Raw genomic sequence first — 23,428 nt, forward strand, 5'->3', positions numbered from 1 at the left:
ATTTTAGTATTGTCCATATTACATTTACAAAAGTACTCATTAGGCTACCATTACAAAGGCACTATTTAATCTGAATATATTCTTTTCATTAAGCTTTTGGTTTAGGATGTCAGTGAGTATTTTGACATACACAGGCATAGCTTTCTCTTTACTAACTTTGTGCTTGATTCGTCTTTCCCGGAGAAAACCAAGACATTTCTAAGTACTGCCTATTGGTTCTGTTTGACTTCTGGATTCAAATTGAACATTCCAGTCTCAGTTTTTCTTTAGCATACATCTGGAATTTTGCTTATCAATTCCAAAGGACAGTGAGATTACGAAGTTGTTTAATGTATTTTTCAGTAGAACCATATAATTTGATATCATTCACTTATATCGAGTGATTTATACAATGTTTCTGTGCAATTCTCTTTTTTTTTTTAATTTTTTTTTTTTTTTAGTGAGGCAATTGGGGTTAAGTGACTTGCCCAGGGTCACACAGCTAGTAAGTGTTAAGTGTCTGAGGCCGGATTTGAACTCAGGTACTCCTGACTCCCTCTGTGCAATTCTCTTTTTAACTCAGAAGTCATACTCAGCTCTCCTACTCTATGCTTAACTTAAGGCTAGGCAGAACCATCATGGGTTTAAACAGACTCTCTGAAAATGCCACTTTTTATATAAATTGTGTTTGCTATTATTGTGCTGTTTAGCAGAGAATGGCTTTCCTTGTAGACATCAAGTGCTCTAGCATTCTCACTATATTTTATTCTATTTTGTCTTAGTAATACATGAATAAATCATGAGTGCATAAGAGAATTAAAAGCTTTGCAGTAATCAATAAAGGTAGTATAAATGTTATAATACTTTCAGGTAGCTTATTCAATACTTACCAAATCAATAATGAGTTGTTCTTTACACTCTCTGGAACAATTTTTTTTACATATCACTCTTGATCCTCAGCCAACATATCATTTTCTTGTAATCATTTATAGATTTATATGTGTGTGTATATGTGTCATGGAAGATGTGAATGCTTTGTATAGTACCTATCTTTAGGGATTCTTTCTCTGGATTTTTTTAAACATCTAAATAAAGTTATCGATTGATCTTGAATTATTTATTTTGTCTTTGTGTTGCTTTGTATAATCTTAATCTTTGGGCTTTCACTGTCAATTTTTGATTAAGGGTATCTGGAATTTCTATTATACTTTTCTCTATTATATCCTGCATGTTATTTTTTGGCACTTTTAATTGGGAGATATGGTATCCAAGGTTTCTACTATGAGTGTTGTCTTGATGTTGGTTCAGTCTTCTAATGCCTTTTCATACATCTCTGATAGTGTTCTTTTTTTCCTTTTTTTTTTCTTCCAGGGCAATGAGGGTTAAGTGACTTGCCCAGGGTCACACAGCTAGTAAGTGTCAAGTGGCTGAGGTTGGATTTGAATTCAGGTCCTCCTGAATCCAGGGCCAGTGCTTTATCCACTGTGCCACCTAGCTACCCCCTCTGATAGTGTTCTTAAGACACTTCAGCCATAATGATGTTTCATACTGGTCATTAGGAGTAATCCTTGAAGGAATCAGCTTTTTTTATATGTGCTTTATTGTGGCAATGGATATAGAGTGTACTGTTGTGTACAGATCCCCAAAGGTTTATGTACATGTACACATAGCTATGTGTATATGTGTGTGTGTGTGTTGTTGTAGTTGTTGTCCAGTCACTCAGTCATTTCCAACTCTTTCCAGTCAATTCCCCATATGAAATTTTATTGGCAAAGATGTTGGAGTGGTTTGCCATTTCCTTCTCCAGCTCATTTTACACATGAGGAACTGAGGCAAACAGGATTAAGCGACTTGCCCAGGGTCACATAGCTAGTAAGTGTCTGAGACCAGATTTGAACTCAGGTATTTCTGATTCCTAGCCCAGGGCTCTATCCACCAACCCATCTAGCTGCCTGTGTGTGTGAGGATGCATATAACACACACACACACACATTAAATACATATATACATGTATTTTACAAAGTACTGTGGAAGAATACAATTGTTCATGGAAGATATAGCAAATGGTTCAAACCATAAAATTCAAAAAGGGCTTTTCAAAATGCTCAAAAAGAGCATTTCCATATGCATAGAAGAACACAAGAAAAAGAATCTATTGTTAATATGAATGTATGGATCACCTGAATTTGATGGAGCTGCGTTATTATCCAAATGGATATTATGAGACCCTAGAAAATGCCCTTTGACTAAAACTTCAGGCTGAACCCATATAAATAGCAGATAAGTCCCTATTTACTAATTTATTTCCCCAAGAGAGTAAACAAATCAAAATACCCCCTTTGACTAAACTTCAACTAATGAGTCCCCATTCACTATCATCTTTCCCCCAAAAAGTAAATAGATCTTATCATACTCCTTAGTAAATATCTAGGTTTCTTTGTCTTTGATAATATCCTTCCTGTTTCTACATAATCTAACCATAGCATCTGCTTTAAGTTGAGCTATTTAACTGATTTGTATTCTTAACTGATTTACATTTTTAGTATTTGCTTTGGGTTGATTTGTATCATGCTAATGGAGTTATTTTGTAACCAGTAACCAAAGAAACCTTAAAAATGCTTAGAAAGAGGGAGTCTTTGAGCTCCTTTGGAAAGGATTCTCCAAAATGATGATGTTATATTTCTGCTTGGGACAAAAATAAATTGGTATTATTTTTTTTCTGTCAATGATCTGTTTTTTCCTGTAGGAGACATTATGTTCTCTGATCTGTTTTGTTCATAGGAGAGCAACAGGTATGGAAACAAATTGTAGGAGATATTATAAAATTAATTTTCTCTCATATGTTTATTATTGTTGTTATTACATTTTTGTAGGAGACAGGCAGATTAAACTATATTAATTTTCAACACTATATAAAACGGTGAAGCTCTATTTTGTACCACTTATGTTATTTAGAAGAAAGTATAGGGTCAGCTAGGTGGTGCAGTGGATAAAGCACCGGTGCTAGATTCAGGAGTACCTGAGTTCAAATCTGGCCTCAGACACTTGACACTTACTTGCTGTGTGACCCTGGGCAAGTCACTTAACCCCCACTGCCTTGCCAAAAGAAGAAGAAGAAGAAGAAGAAGAAGAAGAAGAAGAAGAAGAAGAAGAAGAAAGTATATAATAAATTCCACATGTTGCTTTTAAAACTATTTTGCTTACCTGAGCTTCCTTCTGAATTCCCTTATGTTTTCTTTTGTGCATTTAAAAAGAACATGACAATGACCCTCATTTTTTTGGACATCATTATTGCTAAAGTCCCCTTTAACCTGTTCAATATCCCATTCCCACCACCATTAACTTTTTTTTTTTTTTGGCGGGGCAATTGGGGTTAAGTGACTTGCCCAGGGTCACACAACTAGTAAGTGTCAAGTGTTTGAGGCTGGACCTGAATCCAGGACTGGTGCTTTATCCACTGTGCCACCTAGCTGCCCCTGCCCTGGAACTTTCTAACTATCCTGAGACATTTTCAGGGAAGCCTCCTGCTCTTGGTGCCTCTAGATATAGAGACTTTGAATCCCCTCTTTCCCCTTGCTTGTGGATTGCTGACTGACTCTTTGTACAGTTCTAGAGTGCAAGATGACACTGTAGTTTCTCCCTGAATTTCTTGACTATTACTCAGTCTAGTGCTAACTTCAGGATTTTGTTGGAGTAGGTATGTAGGAGCTAAGCAGTCAGCCTCCTGAAGTCATATTGGCCAGAAGTCATTAGCATGATGGGGCAGTTAGGTGGTGCAGTGGATAGAGTGCTGGACTTGGAGTCAGCATAGACCTGAGTTCAAATTCAGTTTCAGACAATTACTAAACCATATGAGCCTGGGCAAATCATGTAACCCTGTTTTTCTTGGTTTCCTCATCTATAAAATGACCTGGAGAAGGAAATGACAAACCACTATAATATCTTTGTCAAGAAAATCCAAAAATAGGGTTGTGGAGAGTTGGACACAGCTGAACAATGACAACATCAGCATGACTTTTTTTCGGTCATCTATATTATTATTATTATTATTTAAAATTTTTGGAGTTGATGTTAAATGAAGTTCAATAACTTCATATTTTGTCTCTTCAGATCTAAGTAATTTCTTATATTCCAGTCTTATTTTAATCTAATCTGGATTTAAGGATAATGTTATTTCTTATGGTTTCCCTGATTTGATATTCAATATCTTGTCAATGATAAACCTTTATTAAGTGCCTACTATGTGTCAAGAACTTTGGCAAATTACTACAGTTACAAAAAGAGACAAAAGACAGTTCCTACCCTCAAAGAGCTTACAATTTAATGGATAACCTAGAGGATGGTGTTTAAAACCTTTACATACAGCTACTCAGTTGTTTCTAAAGTTATTATGTGTAGTATTGATGCTTAATAAAATCATTCATAGCCTCAGTACATTTCACATTATGGTTATCTGCTCTAGTGGTCAGTTCCCTCTTGCAATGAAGCATTTCCAGCAGGTGGACCACTGGTATTTCTCATTCGCATCAGTGTATCTAAATTTCTTGGGATGTCCTCTGTCTTTAGTGGTAAGGAGATAATTGTGATAGTCCTAGGTAAGGTTAACCTGTAACCCAGGATCATCACAGCCATTTCTTTGATTCTTAAGAGCAGTTACACCACACTTTCAGTGCTAACTCAATGAGTGGCACCAACAGAATCCATTTAATTGGTGTTGCAGAGTTCCTTCCAGGCCTTCACAGGTACCCGAATTGTTTCAGAACACTGAAAGTCCCTGTTGTACATGACCCTGACTAGAAATCCCCTACTTTGACTCCTCTCCCCTGCTTCTTGTGACACAGATGATAAATTGGACTCTGAGGAGGTTATTTTATTACTGGTCACACCCTGTTAGAACCATCTCAGCAGACAAACTAAACCAAATTGAGGGTAACTGAGAGGTCTCAAACGCCTCAGTGAGTTGGGGGATATCTACCCCAAGCATGTGAAGACCTCTCCTGGTGGAATAGGTTGATGAGACTAAGTTGTTCCAGTGGTTATGAATGTGGGTAAAATAGGTGGTGTGGAGTGCTTAGAGCTTGGTCAGACTGCATCTTTGCCATCACTATACATCTTGACTTTTGTCCTGTCACTGGACTTCAATGACTTTGGAAGAGAGAGTGGGTGAGGCTAATAACTTTGTACAAGTCTGCCTCATTTATTTTTTTATTATTTTTATTTTTTTTAATTAATAAAGTATTTTTTTTCCATTACATGTAAAGATAGTTCTCAACCTTTGTTTATACAAGCTTTACAATTTCAGATTTTTCTCCCTCCCTCCCCTCCCTCTGCCCTCCCCTAGACAGCAGGTAATCTGATATAGGTTTTATATATATATATATATACATACACATAATAACATTAATCCTATTTCTGCATTAGTCCTGTTATAAGAGAAAAAAAATCAGAGCAATGATGGAAAACCTCAAAATAGAAAAAAACCAACAGCATCAAAAACAAAAGAAATAGTATGGTTCATTTAGCATCTATACTCTGCAGTTCTTTTTTTTTTTTTTCCTGGATTTGGAGATCCTCTTCCATCACGAGTTCCCTGGAACTCTTCTGTGCCATTGCATTGGTGAGAAGAATATAGTCCATCACAGTAGATCAACACTCAATGTTGATGTTACTGTGTACAATGTTCTTCTAGTTCTGCTCATCTCACTCATCATCAGCCCACGCAAGACCCTCCAGGTTTCTCTGAACTCCTCCTGCTCATTGTTTCTTACAGCACAATAGTATTCCATTGTATTCATATACCACAACTTGTCCAGCCATTCCCCAATTGATGGGCATCCCCTCAACTTCCAATTCTTTGCCACCACACAAAGAGCAAGGTCTGCCTCATTTAAATCCAATTCATGTGCGAGTCAAGACATCAACCCTTGATGTCATTGGTATTCTTTGAAAATGAAGGACAAACAACAACAAGAACAGTTGGTAGTAGTATTATTGTTAAAAAAAAATGCCTTGGGGCAGCTAGGTGGCTCAGTGGTAGAGCACCGGCCCTGAATTCAGGAGTACCTGAGTTCAAATCCGGCCTCAGACACTTAACACTTACTAGCTGTGTGACCCTGGGCAAGTCACTTAACCCTAATTGTCTTACCAAAAAAAAAAATGCCTTAATCAGTAGCTATAGATTTAGGAATCATAATTCAAATAATAACATATTTTTAGTTTTTCTGAGCTGTTCTCTCAAACCTTGACTTGTAGGCCTGTGCAGATTGAAAAGGTTGCAATAAAGAGTAGTAAATGACAAGAAGTGATGATATGGGCATATTATAAAAAGAAGTAAGAATCACGGTATGAACAAGCAAAGATTAAAAAAAAAAAAGACAATTGGGCAAATGAGCTGTGGAGCTAAAGGGGCCAATGAATACAACAACAGAAATAGAAGTAGGGAATCATATTAAGGCCCAAGATAGGGACAGTAAGAAGGGAGGTTTGGGGTTCCAGCTTACAATAGCTCTGATCTTTGCAAATACTCAGGCTAAGCTGAATTATTTCCATTTTCTGCACTTAATTGAGACTGAGAAGACAGGTAGCCTAACATCCCATCTCTATTCTATATGCTTTCCCTTTTCCTTTGAATACAATCCTTACTTTCACATTGTAGAGTCCCTAGCTTAATATAAAGCTTAGCTTAAGAGCCACTTCCTATAGAAAGTTTAATGTTCTTCCCTTGGAAATTTGTATATTTGTATTTATGATACCCCTATTGTGTTTCTCTCCCTAGTTATTGCAAGCTACTTGAAGTAGAGTGTTTTGGTTTTGCCTTTGCATCCCAGTGCAAGGAATTGTGTTTGTCACATAGCAGGTGCACCATAAATATTCCTTGAATGAATTTAATTGAATTAATTTGGGAATGGCAGAGGATGGGGGAGTCAGGGAAAATACTCTTATAGGAGGTGGCACCTGAGCCCTGAAGGAAGCTATGCATTCTAAGAGATGAGGAAGGAGAGTATTCTGGGCATACAGGACAGCTTGTGTACAGGTGCAAAGTCATAGAGACAGAAGAAGGAACATTGAGTTCAGGGAATAGCAAAGTGACAGTTTGGCTTGAATAGATAGTGTGTGGGAGTAAGTAATATAAAATCAGCCTAGAAATAATGGCTGAAGCCAAATTATGAGGGGCTTTAAATGCCAACAAAAGTCTATATTTTATTTTAGAACCAACAGGAAACCACAGAGGCTTCTTGAGCAGTTGGATGTAATCGTCAAAACTGTGCATATTGATATTAATCTGGAAGCTTTGTAAAGAAGGGATTCGGTAGGGATAGGGGGAGAGGGAGAGATTGGAGGTAGAGATAAACAATCACTATGGACTTTTCTTTCCCATACCTTCCACCTTAGGTGATTCAAGAAAGAGGTTAGAGTGATTTAAATAATCTCATCCAGTTATCATAGAGGGAGTCTTTGGGGTTTGTGAGATAATTTGGGTGATATAAGGATGCTTTGTCTATGTATAAATAAGTAGAGGACTCATTCAGATGGGGCATGTTCCTCTGTCACTCATCTGAGAGAAAAAGGACAATGAGATCTATAGTTATTGTACTTGAACTTGGTGTTGGAGACATGACAGAAACTGTCTTGGACATCGTCAAGGAATTATTGCTACCCAGAATGGATTTTGTGAGACTCGTTCATTTTGTGCATTGTCTGTATATTTTAATCCTGATTTCTGTTTGCTGAAGCCCTTGGTAAGTGGGTATATTTACTCTTCACTCTGTGTGAATATGTGTTGGTCTTCCTGCAATTGCCATTTAATGGGAAGGGAGTCAAACCTCTGAATGTAGCTTGGGGCATTCCTTCCCCATTAAAAGATAGTGCTCAGGAAAGTGGATTTAACCAAAAAAATATTTACTCTAGACTAACGACATTTAAGTGGGTCAGTCTAGTATGGTACCTACTTTTTTGAAGAAAACAAAAAGGGCCAGCTTCATGGCCCCAGTCTCTTGCTCCTTCCCTACCCACAAGGCAAGAATCAAAGTCTCCCTTGAAAAAAAGCAGAGGAATCTTTAGCCATATATTCACACCCCTTGTGAGTCACATCTAGACAAAGCTATGTGGACACACAAAATCTACATTGGCAATAGACATATCTTTTTTTTTTTATTTTATTAATTTTTTTTTTTTTTTAGTGAGGCAATTGGGGTTAAGTGACTTGCCCAGGGTCACACAGCTAGTAAGTGTTAAGTGTCCAAGGCCGGATTTGAACTCAGGTACTCCTGACTCCAGGGCTGGTGCTTTATCCACTGCGCCACCTAGCTGCCCCAACAGACATATCTTATAATGCCATGATGTAAGGGAAAACAATATTGAAAGACTCCAGAGCCATGATCAATATAATTGGCAGTGTGTGCCTCCCAACTCTCCGCAGAAAGTTGCCTGTGGAATGAGGCATATGTTGTCAGACATAAACAACTCGTTGATTTATTTTGATTAATTGCACTTCTTTGTATCAAGATTTTTCTTGGTGGAGGAGGGATTCATTGATAATTGACAACGATGTTTTAAAAAATAGTGTCAGCAAGATGTTTTCTTATAAAGAAAACACTTAATAAATGAGACCCAAAGAACAATACCTAGCACTGACTGATGAGCACTAAAGCATCATCACAGAGTACACTGTCCATGACCACCTGAGAGCAGAGAGCTGTGTAGGACTGTAGCAGGAGCCATGCCAAGGAGCCATGCCAGATGGAAATTGTTCTATCCAGGAAGAATATATGGCTGATGAGATCCCACCTGCTCATGATAGTAACGACTGAAAGGGTAGATGGAATGTGTTTCATTGGACTTTGTCTTCATTTTCCAAAAACTGTAGTAAGTTCTGTTTCATCCTTTTGATGAAATTTCCTTTTGTTAAATTTTTGAGCAGTATGTTCACAAGGAGAAGTTGACATTGGGGAACGCAGAGGTGAAATTGGGTAAGGAAGGTAGCCACACATTTTCTGGGTGGCATCTGAGAACAACGTGAACTAGCACCCTTCATTTTAGGAGAGCATTAGCACAAGGGTTATGCTACTCAAATAGAAAATGTGAAAATATAGCACACACACAACCCAACAAAAAATAGTAATTGTTTTTAAGACAAATTCTTACTTTATTCAGATGAAAAAAAACTGAAGGAAAAGGAAAGAAATTCAATCCATCAGTTCCTCAAATTGCCTACAGAAAAAAGATGAACTGTCTAGGTCAAAATGAAAACCATTGGTATCTTCACAAAGTTTCTGGACAATTTCCTGAATGAGAATCAGGTTTTTTTAGATCCGGCTCTGAGGCAAGATCTAGTGAGATGTGAATCAAAATAACGACATAATTGAATGTTTTAATTGCTGCAGTTTGATTAGACATAAACCACATTAGAATTAGCTCTTAGGCACCGCATTTTACAAATAGCTTGCCCTAAATTCAAGAGAATGTTTCATTTTTGTTGCAGCTCAATGTTTCATGTACTGGAACTGCCAAGTTTCAATCCTTTGAAATGGAAAAGAAGGAAAATGAATGAGGATCACAGGCAGCTTAAATGAGGATAGACGAGTTACTCAAAGGGAGCAAAACAAAGCTGTGGAACTTAATTATCTGAACTCAAACTCATGGCTCCTTTGTTTCAGACAAAAAGAGAGATAGCCAGGCAAAACTATCATCCAGCCAAAACCAGAAGGAGTCAAGACAGAACTAGGGAACTGAATCAGCCTAAAGTAGAGAGCATGACTATGCAGGAGCCATTACATTAAGAGTCTCAAATATCATCAGCTCAGAAAAATCTGGTGGGCAATTTATAGCCCACTCAGGACATGAAATCAGTTCTGCGTGTTGATGTGCTGGCTCATTCTACAGAATGAAAAATGAGAATAGAACATCACTGAAGCTCAGATCACACATTTAGGCCTGGAAGACATAAGAATCATAGTACAGCTCCCTCGTTATGAGGGAAACTGAGGCCCAGTAAGGAACTTGTCCAAGACCACACAGGTAGTAAGTGAAAGAGAGGGAATGCAAAATTTATCTGTCTCTGTATAAAGAAATGCTCATTGATTTGATTTTTGTTAAATTTAGAATAAAAAAGAGAATGAAAAGAGTATCACTGAAAAGTACTAAAGTACTACAGATGCCAAAAACATATGAAAGAACATTTCATAACTTTCTGAAAATACTATTTAATGTAAGCATCCCACAGGTATAGAGAATATGATGAATAGTTTACAAGGCTTAACCAGACTTTATGATAACTCATATTAGGCTTATACTTTGTCAGAAAATATTTCCATAGTGAGTCTTTTACTTTGATTTTAATGAGTAAAAGTTATAGGGATATAGATTTCCTCTGGATATAAAGAGGAACTCACTAACAATAAGAACTATTAAAAAAAATCAGATTACTTCATTGGGAAATAGTAAGTTCCCTGTCACTGGAAGTCTTCAAGCTGAGATTGGGCTCCCATTATTCAATCAATCAATTAATCAATCAATCAACCAACCAACATTTGTTGAGCGTTTACTATGTGCCAGGCATTGTGCTAAGAATCAAGAATAAAAAGGGAAACTATGGCCCCTGTCCTCAAGTTGCTTACATTCTAATCGTGGAAACATGTGTATGAATGGGTATATAAAAGATCTGTAGAGTAAACAGAAGGGAACCTCAAAGGGGAGGGCATTGGCAGCTGGAGGTGGCATCTGAGGTGAATCATGAAGGGAGTTGGTGATTCTAAGAGGTGGAGATGAGGAGCAAGATAATCTCAAGCCTGTAGGACACTGAAAAGACAAAGAGATGGAAGGAAGAGTCTCGGATGTGGGGGAACAGTAAGGAAGCCAGAATGGCTAGACAGTACTGAGTGGATGTGGTAACCCTTTTTAGAAGACTGAAAAGATAGGAAGAGGACAGATTGTAAAGAGCTTTAAATCCCAAGCAAGCCATTTATTTCAGATTCTAGAGGAAACAGGATGCCAATGGAGTTTATTAAGGAGAGGGTGACACAGCCAGACTTGTGTTTTAGGAAAATTGCTTTGGCAGCTGTGTTTGGGTTGAGTTGAAGTATGGAGAGACTGGAAGCAAGGAGACCAATTAGGAGACTATTACAATAGTGCAGGCAAGAAGTGATGAGGGCATGAACTAGGGTGGTGGCTATGTGAGGGGAGAGAACAGGAGATGATAGATAGATGATAGAGATAGATAGTCAGATAGGTAGGTGGATATATATATATATATATATATATATATATACATATATATGTCTCTAAATATGATGCATATTTGGATTTCATGAATTAAGCAGATTAGATGACCTCAAAGATATGATTCTTACATTCTATGATTATATGATATGTGGCCTTCCTCATTACCTCTGAAGCAAAGTTAGAGAGCATGAGGGGACTTGGCATCCAGAGAAAGAATTTATTTTTATGTTTTATTGATTTTTTTATTGGTCTGAATCTGCCACTATTTTGGTAGCAATTGGTCTGGTAGCCAATACCCTTTATTCAGGTGCTTAGCAGGTCAGGAGGAAAGGGCAGTTAGGAGAGTGGGTGCAGAGAAGAGATCAGCTGCTTATTGAAATCTCACAGAGATCTGTAACAAAGCCAAAAAGACACGAACACAAGGTGGCCACATCCCAGATACAGGCTTGTCTTGGAGGCTGTGCATCCATGGGGACTGAATCTGATGAGGGGGAGGACACCCTCTTCCTGATCTTCCAGATGTCAGAGAGTTGCCCTTATGCCTCCAGGCCAGTTGGCAGAAGAGGAGGCCTGAGCAGATCTATTATTAATTATTCCATTGAAGAGATTCTGCCTTTAGAATATCCATAGTAGTTCTGGTTTAGCAGCTAATTAAGAATCCTCATGACTGACAAAGAAAAATCAGAGGGTATCTGCCCCTGATCTGAAGTAGGGATATGGAGGAGATGGTCCCTTCATCACATATACCCAAAGGGATGCTTGTTGTTCAATTGTTTTCTAGTAATTCCCAACTCTTCATGACTCCATTTGGGTTTTGGCAGAGATACTGGGGTGGTTTGCTATTTCTTTCTCCAACTCATTTTAGAGATGAGGAACTGAGGCAAACAGGGTCAAGTGACTTGCCCAGGATCACACAGCTAGTACATGTCTGAGGCCAGATTTGAATTCATGAAGATGTCTTCCTGATTCCAAACCCAGTGCTCTAGAGGTCCCCTTCATCACATATAACCAATAGGATGCTAAACTCATATTATTATAGCTACTTTATATATTGTTCTTTTGGGTCTGCTTTCTTGACTCTGTGTCAGTTCATACAAGTGTCCCTGAGTTTCTCTGAATTCTTCATATCTGTCATTTCAAGTGGTATAATAATATTCCTTTATATTCCTGTACCCTCCAATCAAGGGAAACCCACTTTGTTTCTGTTTTTGTTTTTGTTTTTTTTAATGAAAGAGGAAGTACCAAAGGAGGTCAAAGGAGAATAAATACTAATTTTGTGGATTTCACAATTCTACCATCTATTTTTGTTTTGGGCGGGGCAATGAGGGTTAAGTGACTTGCCCAGGGTCACACAGCTAGTAAGTGTCAAGTGTCTGAGGTCGGATTTGAACTCAGGTCCTCCTGAATCTAGTGCCGGTGCTTTATCCACTGTGCCACCTAGCTGCCCTCTCTACCATTTATTTTAATTTTTTCCCTAGCAGTTCCTTTGCCCAAACTGAACTGCCCTGTAGGTACTTGCAGCATGTCATGTTCCTGACTTGAATATTTTACTGAATTTTAACTGCAGGGGCATTCCTCCAAGTTGTGTTTCTCTGGGACACTTGAGGATTCTCCTGTGCATCCTTGTTCCTTACTCTATGGGAGAAATCACCTACAAAGGGTAATACTTACCACAAAATCCCCTACAAAAGTCTGGAGCTACATGGATGAACAGCACAGAGAACAACCAGATACCGTTGGGATCCTTGGAGATTTTCTGGCACATCTTTACTTTGGGTGCTGAGTTGTTTTTCTGTGCTATCCCTTCATGTAGTCCCAGACTTTTGGAGGGGTATTGTGGCAAGTATCATCATTTGTAGGTCTGGGAAACTGGCTGTATTTCAGGACATTGTCTTTGGGAATCTCAATTTGCAACTTTGATTTCAAGTGTTATGCATAGGTGTTGCTGGTGAAATCATTCCCAATGTCAGATGTGACATCTGTAGCCAAGCCAAGTCTCACAGCTTGTCTGTGAGGGAAGGTATGAAGATGTTAATTGTACTCAGTTGTCCTGGATTAAGAGAGGGCCTCAAAAAACAAAAAAAAACCCAAAACAAAACAAAAAAGAGAGGGCCTCAAGATCCATGTCAACCTCCTTGATGTGGAGGGACATACAACTGAGTCTGTTGAAGAAAACACTACATGTACTTTTTTACTTTGACATGTTTTAATATAACTTTAGTATGTCTTTCCAGAGGAAATTACTCTGTTTGAATGTCAATTTTAATCTGTTTAGCAGATCTTCATGAACTGAAGGATTGCTGAATTTTCTGTTGCTTTTATCCTTCATTCTTCTTCTTCTTCTTATTTTTTTGGGGGGTGAGGCAATTGAGATTAAGTGACTTGCCCCCCGATCACACAGCCAGTAAGTGTCAAGTGTCTAAGGTCGGATTTTAACTCAGGTCCTCCTGAATCCAGGGCCAGTGCTTTATCCACTACGCCAACCAGCTGCCCCTATCCTTCATTCTTGCAGAGGACCATAACATTAGGGTGATGTCATGACTCATGGTGAGAACTGGATTTCAGTGAGGGAGGATTGTGCAAAGTCAGCTGCCTTGCTCTCTCCTCCAGAACCATCTGGGTCCAATGGCAAGATATCTATCAGAATGTCTGGAGATGGCCCCAGATGTTTTAAGGCAAATGGCTTTAAGTGACTTGCCCAGGATCATACAGCTAGTAAGTATCTGAGGTAAGATTTGAACTCAGGTCCTCCTAACCTCAGGGCCAGTGAGTGCTCTATCCACTGCACCACCTAACTGCCCCACTAAATTTTCTAAAACTAACAATATTACACTACCTTTTGCAAATTTGATTGAATGTGCTAATGCAGACTTGGCTATCACCAGTACAGAGGTTATAACCATACTACAGCATACCACATCATTCCACGCCGAGCCATGCCACACCATACTGAAACAGTGTTGAAGCAATGTGGCCATTCTATTGAGAAGCAATGGGGGATGTTAGCTATTTAAATGCCTCATTACTAGCCTATAAGAATATAATGTTTGATTTGGATCTTGCCTAGAATGCTAACTCCCAGGGAATTAGATGGGATCTCTATTTGCTTCTAAACAATTAGACACATGTTAGTTTACATTTCCAAGGGAGCCTCACATTAATCACAGCCAGTTGCGATCTAAGGGCTGATTATTTTGAAGAATGGGGAAAGCGCATCTGTGTTCAAGTGATTCCTATGCATTCAAATTGCCCTTATAACAACAGAAGTTAACTTATAGATGCTCAAATGAAGCCACTCGGTACCTGGGAACACAAATGTGCATGAACATAGCCCCCATATGGATGTACTTGCTGAAGAAATGTTTTTTTTATCTTGTTAGGGAACACACATTAATGCAAATTTGAATACAAGTTATAACCATTAAAGGTAATTCTGTTTCAGTGCTCCTTACAGAGACAGAAAATATTACATAGCCTTTATAACATTGTAAATTATGTTGGGTTTGAACTTCATTTTAAACTCCAGAGTGAGAAAGGTCTCCAAAATTCCCTTTAAACACAAAATGCTTAAATGAGAATTCTGCACCCAGGAGACAGCTGACTGACAATGTACAATCTCACTGAAGCTTGAGTGGGCACAGACCAGCACAGTTAATCAAAAACTGCACTCATCTGCCAGCTCTTTATGCATTCATCAGAGCTCAGCAGAGACTTATCAGGACGGAGGATTCATACATCAAGTCTCCAGCCTCAGGTTTCCTTGACATTCCAAGCAGATTAGTTGATGACAGGTTTCCGTAGCATAGTAACTGGACCAACTTGAATCGACAGCAGAGTTGACAAGCAAATCCCTGGCATCTCATGTCATGCCCTCTTGTTCCATCACAGCCTGCTGGGCTGCCACAAAGGTTACCCGAGTCACACAGTTTGGGGTAGAAAAGTTTGGATTTAGACAATATGACAGGAGAGAAGAACGAACCCATTCCTCATTGACACACACACAGCAGGCTAGCTTACAAACCTTAAAAATTAAGAAATACCTACCGCTTCCCAGAATCCTCTGTTCATAGAGTATCAGTCTCACATATCTCAGAAAAAAGAAAAAAACCAACTTTTTTCTGCCCGGCCAATTAAACCTAAAACTTACCCAAGGGAAAATTTCACAGTAAAGAAAGAGCCATTAAAACTCCATCCTCATTTGTTTTGTCTCAGACATACATGATGCCTTTAGAATGAATGCTTCTGACTGCATTTGAAACTCAGGTATTTTTATCGCATCAGCAGAAAGTCAAATGAAGTGTATGAGTTATTCATTTTTATAAATGGAGTTTTCACTTGTTTAGACACAAGCCAATCAACATTTAAAGTTTCACACAAAGCTGCATGAAGAAGATGAGGCCTCTCTGGATCTGGCCCTCTCAAAAGACCTGCCCAGGCTCCTAGATTTGCTTTGCCTTTGTGAGCATGTGAATAAAGAATTCTGTCACCACAGACTGCCACAAAACTAGCTGGAGCCTATTGTTTGTGACTATGTTTGCTCATTTTGGGCACTGACATCTGTCATTTTCTTTCTGGCCTTTCTCAAATGGAATACTTCCTCTTCTATTACTTCAGTCAACAATAACAACAAAAAACTTCGAAGCCAACTCTGCACAAGGCCCTATGCCTATAGTCAATGTTGGAGTTACAAAGATGGTCCCTGAACCCTGGGGCTTCTGGTCTTGAAGACAACATTTAGTTCCCATCCATACTAAAAAATAAAAATATATTTGGATTTGGTAGCACAAATGACAGTTCCCACAGAAGCAAAACTATTGAAAATGAAGGTCAATGTGGTCATTAAATGCAGGAAATATGTTAAGAAACAGGGAAAATTTTCTATTTCTCATTTCTAATGGGGTTATTGAAACAAAGACAAATGTCACAAACCAAATGTTTTGGAAGAGTTTCCTAATTGTCAATTTTGATGGTCTGTCCTCATTCCTAATACTTCAAAACCTTTTCCCCCCTAAATCCAACTCTATTGAATACCTTCTCTTCCTTAATATTCTCTCCTTTCTTCATTTTTATGGCACTATTATCTCCTACTCATCTAACTACTTTTTCCTCAGTCTTCTTTGCTGACTCATCACCCACATTACACCCCCCCAAACTGTGGGTGTTCCCCAAGCTTTTGTCCTGGGCCATCTTCTCTTCTCCCTTTATGCCCTCTCAGTGACCTCATCAGCTCCCATGTGTTTAAATATCTGATGCAGATTACTCCCACATCTATCAAATTAATTTGCAGCTAAGCCAGAAAGGATGTTGGAGCTATGTGAAAGTTGCTGCTAACCCTAGCTTAGGTAGTTATAAGGGAGAGAAGATTTTTTTTTGGTTTTTGTTTTTCTCCATCACAAATACAGTATTTAAAAGGAAAGACCAAAGCTTAACCTTAGGAGCACAATGCCTGGCTTTTTATAAGCTGGGTAAGGTGGCTGTGACTAAAGAATTGTCAGCCTATTAGTGTCAGGTCAGCAGTAAGCCACTATACTCTAACTAAATAAAGTCCCTGAAAATGAAGAGACCATATGCCTAGTCAAGAGTAGCAATGCGATCATTTTGCAGTGTTGGAGGTGTGAGCTGCTTCTCTGCATGTATTTCCCACATGTGGGACTTCTCATCAGGAGTCCTATGTATCTTCACTCTCCTAAATGATGATTTTGTGTTCATGGAAGGCCTTACCTTCTTTTTTTCCCTTTTTAAACATTTTCATTTAAAGTTTTGAATTCTAAATTCTATACCTCTTTTCCTCAATCCCCACCCCCTTCCTGAGGCAGTAAGCAATCAGATATAGGTTATATCAGTGCAATTATGTAAAACATTTTGTATTATTCATTTTGTATAAGAAGACTTGAATAAAAGAACAAAAAGAAAGTAAAAAATGGCATGTTTCAGTCTGTGTTCAATATCAGTTCTTTCTGTAGAGTTGGATAGTATGCTTCATCATTACTCTTTTGGGATTATCTTGAATCATTATATTGTTAAGAATAACTAAATTTAAAAAAAGAATAGCTAAGTCTTTTACAATTCTTCATCTAACAACATTGCTGTTACTGTGTACAATGTTTTCCTGGTTCTGCTCACTTCACTATGCGTCAGTTCATGTACATTTCTCCAGGTTTTTCCTGAAATCATCCTGCTTGTCATTTCTTATAGCACTATAATATTTCCTTACAATCTGTGAGATTCAATATTGGATATACAGAGCATTAATCTCCCCCTTTAAACTTTCCCTTTTATATATATCTCCCAGGCCAATAAGAAAAGGAGCCTCTGAGCTTTAATCTGTGAGGGATCAATTTTTTATTGCTTGAGAATTAATTAGACAACAAAGGTGAAACCAACTAGGGAAATAAGGAAATAGAAATGCAGATGAATAGTTTTAGATCTAAGATTAGTCTATTTGATCCCAGAGATTAAGATGATATAAAGGAATTAAGGATTTTCCTTTATAAAACTCACTGAATCCCAAACTGCCCACCAGGCTGCGAACCAGCACACCCAAAGACTAAACACCAACCACGTGTTTCTGAACTCCTCTCACCAGAGTGCCACCACGGCTAAGTTTAACAGCCAGAGAGAGCAAACTTTCATTCTTGACCTCACTTTCAAGTTGGCATCCTGGAAGTTCCTCGCTTTCTCGAGTTTTCCTCCCAAAAGGGAAGGTCCTTCAAAAGCCGATTCAGTAGGATGTGCAATCTCTCAAATGATTCAGCTAAAACTTCCGATATTAATCTTTACCACAAAAAATTTTTACCACAAATCATATACCACAGCTTGTTTAGCCATTCCCCAGTTGATGGGCATCCCTTTGATTTCCAATTCTTAGCCACCACAAAAAGAGATGTTATAAATATTTTGTATAAATAGGTCTTTTTGTCTTTTTGGGGGGATATCTTTGGGATATAAACCTAGTCCAAATTGCTCTCTGGAATGGTTGGATCAGTTCATAACTTCACTAATATTGGATTAGTGCCCCAGTTTTCCTACATCCCCTTCAACATCCAACATTTTTTCTTTTTTTGTCATAATAATCATTCTCATAGGTGTGAGGTATACCTCAGAGTTGTTTTAATTTGCATTTCTCTGATCCATAGTGATTTAGAGCATTGTTTCTTATGACTGTTGATGGCTTTGATTTCTTTGTCGGAAAACTGGGATGGCCTTATCTACTGTTTATAGTTGAAAGGTTCTATTGTAAATCTCCTTGACACTCAATTTCTCCAATTTCATTTTACTTTGAACAAATTGTGTCTCTTGGCTCACCAGAGGAAAAAAGAGACTCATCTGTGCTTTACAAACTATCATTTTGAATGGATGTGGACCCATGGAAAACCTGAAACATAGGGTGGGTATTCTAAAGAACTCACATGTGATGGAGAGATGGCACAGATGATATGTAATAAAATTCACAAATAACTTATAAATGTTTATTAAACACAACGTGTTATATCAAAAATCTCATAGGAAGTAATAGAGCCAGGACACAAACCCAGTTTTCTTGAGTTTGTTGGTTGTTTTTTTTTAACTACTTTGTCTCTATAATGTATGTTTACCTTATAATGTGATAATCTCTGTTGATGTCCCATTCAGAAAACTTAGGAAAAGAATTTCCTGAATCAGGCTTTCCCTCCACCCACCTCCATTGTAGGGAAGATAATGTACTCAACATTGGAATGAGTATGGGGCCAGAGCTGACCTAGTTGAGCACTGGAAGGTGAGTACCCCAAATATTCTTCACCCTTCCTAGAATGCCATACTTGACCATTACTCAAGTTCAAAGGTTCATAAATTCTCCTGCTACCACATATTTACCCTAACTCCCATTCCTACTTCTCAGTCAGGAATTCATAATCAAAACAACATTCCCATTTCTACCCTGTAGGCTATGACAATCTAGTGCTCTATCTTTTGACTCAGAATCACTAGAACCATGGGAATAAGGAGATCTAGGAATTTACCCTTATATCATTGTAGGAACTAGGAAACTGGTAGAAAAAGGACTATGTTAGAATGATTTATTAAGGGCAAATTTCCATGTGTCAAACAGCAGTGTTGGGTCTTTTAATAAATGGATGTTTAATTTTTACATCTAGTCTGTCTCACGGGAGATGAGTGACAGCATTTTAAAAAGGAAAAATAGCAAAGCTCTGGATGAAAAATGACTAATGCTAGTAAGAGATGCTGCCTGGCCCTGGATGATAATGTTGTTCCCCAATCAATAATGACCTTTCCCCCTCTAACCCTGCATGAATCATTGCTTGCATTTATCATACACTAATTCAGATTATAGCTACTTGTATACCTGCTACAAATTCCTATCACACTTAAGTCCCATGAGGTATGGGGCATTTTCATCTAAACTTTATCTTGCCTTGTGTCAATACCAGTACTTTGCACATAGTAGGTGATCAAGAAATGATTTCTGAATGCAAACGAACACTATATCTATCTAATTCAGGGAGTTCCTTGTAGATCTTGAAATTTCAGAAAAGCATTCTTCTTGAAATCCAATATATCTATATATGTGTATATATGTATAGGTGTGTGTGTGTATATATATATATATATACATACATACATACACACATACATACATATATACATATAGAGAGAGTATCAAATGAGTTCCATTATTCTTATTGGTTAAAATGGCTGACACAATGGAGAACAAGATGAATCAATTAAGAATATTTACAAAGCACTTGGTTGGTTTCTGTCCTTTGTTCTTGAAGAGGACTATGTTGGGGTCAAGGTACAGTGTGTCTGACTATGGTTGATTAGACCAGTGTGAGCGCAGAAGGCTCTACCATAGGTGGGACAAAAATAGTCCATAGTAGAGATGGTTCTAAATTTGAACATCTCGAATTTCTTTTGAGCTACTTCAACTCTGGTTTGCTCACAGGGCAAAGCACCTTTGATATGGGCATGCCATGCTGAGAGGTCTTGTGCCAATGTCTTCCATGTTTCATAATCAATTTCCAAGTTCTTCAGAGAGACCATGAGAGTGTCCTTGTAAGCACTTAGTAGGTGTAAGATGTCATCTTAAGAAAAAGAGGGACACTCATGAAACAAAAAGTCTTATGCTCACAAGGGACTTGCAACCTGCTTGGTAAAACAGCAGTGGATAGTGTGATGAACCTGGAGAAAGGAAGACTTGGATTCAAATTCTGCCTCCGTCATTTATTAGCCTGGTGGTCCTTAGCAAGTCACTTAGAATCATAGGTTCAATGCTAAAAGGGGCCATAGAAATTACTGAGTCCATCCCCCTCATTTCACGGATGAAGAAACTGAGGCCCAAAGAAGCTAAGTGACTTGCTGAGGGTCATACAGCTAGTAAATAAACGAGTCAAGATTCAAACCCAGTTTTATTTGACTATAAGTACAACACATGGTGGAATGGGCAGATGAGAACAATTTGTTCCAATAGCTACTGAAACTGCCTTCTGGTCAAACATCAAAGATGCCAAAGTCATTCACTGCATCTCAGACTGTTGCCAGTTGTCTTGACTATTGTCTTGCTGTTGGATTTTGATGACTTTGGAAGAGAGAGTTAGGTGACAACTTTGTGCAACTCTGCCTCACTTAAATCTAATTCACACACATTTGAAGCTCAGGGAAGAGCCTGGGACTGAATATATAGATATGTATATTGTCATATCTATAGTGTACCATCAACAATAATGCAGCATAAATAATAAATAATAAATCAGTTGCCAGAGAAATAATGACTCCAATATTTGGGATTGGTCTAGGTCCTTTTAAAAGTTGGTCATTCAATATATAGAACTATTCTTCAATAAATATTGCAATCTAAGATATAAGATTCCATGAGATTTCTACAGAATTCTTAATGAATTAAAAAAAAACATTTAAGTGTTTAGCATGTGCCAAACATTGTGCTAAGCACTTGGAATATAACTAGTAAAAGAAGACAGTCTCTGCTCTCAAGGGGCCCACACTCTAATTGGGTAGTATACATATGTACATACATACATACACACAGCCATGTGGGTATGTGTATGGCAGCCAGCTGGCACAGTGATAGAGTGTCAATCCTAGCAAAGATTTGATTTGGGATCAGGCAACTACAGTTTAAATGCCAGTTGTGCTAATATAACTTTTGTGGCCCTGGAAAAGTCACTTCTCTAGGCTGAACTAAGGTTTCTCATTGGCAAAATAAGGGGATCAGGGGGCAGCTAGGTGGCGCAGCAGATAGAGCACTGGCCCTGGAGTCAGGAGTACCTGAGTTCAAATCTGGACTCAGACAATTAACATTTACTAGCTGTGTGACCCTGGGCAAGTCACTTAACTCCAATTGCCTCACTAAAAAAAATAAGGGGATCAGATTAAATAACCTTAATAGGTCTCTTCTCTCTCTCTCTCTCTCTCTCTCTCTCTCTCTCTCTCTCTCTCTCTCTCTCTCTCTCCCCCCCCTCCCTCCCTCCTCCCCCCTTCTCCTCTCTCTTCCCCCCTCCCACGTATGTGTGTGGGGGCTTATATTTTAGGCCATTGGAACACATCTATGCTCTCTCTATACCCTTTGAAATATGCTCTCTCCATATCTATATATCTATATATCTTTCTATCTATATCAATGATGTAGAAAGCTTTTAAAAAGTTATTTGGGGAAAAGAGAGGTGTGAAAAAAGTAATAAGGCTACTGCTCAGGGTAGATGAAGTGTTAATTACAGATGATGGAGGGAGGCCATAGTTGTTCACCTCGATTCCCACCCCCATTTTTCTGAGCTAGAAAGGGCAGAACAAAAATTGCTAATAGGGTGTTGATACCCAAGATTATAGGAACAGGGACTGCATCTGCCATTTTACATATGTAGGGAATTTCCTGATGAGGAAACTCCTGCTGTCAATGCAGAGTTTTGTATATAGTCTCCCAAAGTTTCTTAAAGCACTAAGATGCTAAGTGATTAACAACAACCTCAGAACCCAGTTTCGATGGATGAATTCTTGCTATTAGGGCAATATAAACTAAATTCTTAGGGACTGAAAGAACTGCTAGATGTGATTGTGTGTCAGTGATCTTTGACAGGTCATTGGAAACATTGTCCCTATTCTCTAAAAAGGAAAGAAAATGGAGTTTACAAACTCAAACTTGACTTTGATTCCTAGCAAAATTCTGGAATTATTTATATAAAGAACAATTAGTGAACATCTAGGAAAGAAAGTTGTGCCTACAAAGAGTCGACAGGGCTTCATCCAAAATGGCTCATTATAGACTAACCTCATCTCTTTTTTTCTTTGTGGGGCAATGAGGGTTAAGTGACTTGCCCAGGGTCACACAGCTAGTAAGTGTCAAGTGTCTGAGGCTGGATTTGAAATCAGGTCCTCTTTAATCCAGGGCCAGTGCTTTATCTACTTCGCCACCTAGCTACCCTGTCCCCTTGACTTCTTGGACGAAATTCACTGCAATTGGACTTAGTACTGACATATGACATTCTTCTGTGGCCTCTTTCCAAACTCTTTGTCATCTTTTTGCCTCCCCTGTAGTGGTGGATGAATCCCTCCTGGATGAATTCCTTGGTCTGTGGGAACAGTGTCCCCTCTTGTGCTTGTCACAGAACTCATAGCATTCATTTAGTTATGATTCAAGACCTGCTTTGTGACACCATTTGAGTTTTTACATTTATTGTTACTTGAGTCTTATATTGTTCAACTTTCGAGTCATTTTCTTGTCTCCCTAACAAGACAGAAAATTCATCGAGGTCAGAAATTATGCTGTATGAAGCTAAAACAATACATATAGCAGGAAATCAATAAATAGTTATTGATTGGATTTTTATTTGAGTCTAACATTTTTGTTGTTGTTGCTTCAAGACCCACAACAAAGTCTTATCTGTGAAAGAAGCATCATGAATACAAACCAGCAGGCAAAAGTACCTCAATTTAATACTTTATTTTAAATGTACTAAATTGAAATCTTTCACTTTAAGCTTGGGAAACAAAACAAAACAATCCAGAGATATTCAATTTATAGTCTTGTATACGCCCATGTGGTGGCAGAGCAGGGCAAAATTTCATATTCTTCAACATAATAAAAATTTATTAAGTGCCTACTGTATGACAGGCACCCGGTTTGCAAAAACACAAATCAAACAATCTGTTCCCTCAAGTTGCTTACATTCTACTGGGAGAAGATGTACAAAATATGGAGCCTCCTTATGTTTCATTA

Source organism: Dromiciops gliroides, chromosome 3 (genome assembly GCF_019393635.1).
Source record: "Dromiciops gliroides isolate mDroGli1 chromosome 3, mDroGli1.pri, whole genome shotgun sequence".
Classification (NCBI taxonomy): Eukaryota; Metazoa; Chordata; class Mammalia; order Microbiotheria; family Microbiotheriidae; genus Dromiciops; species Dromiciops gliroides.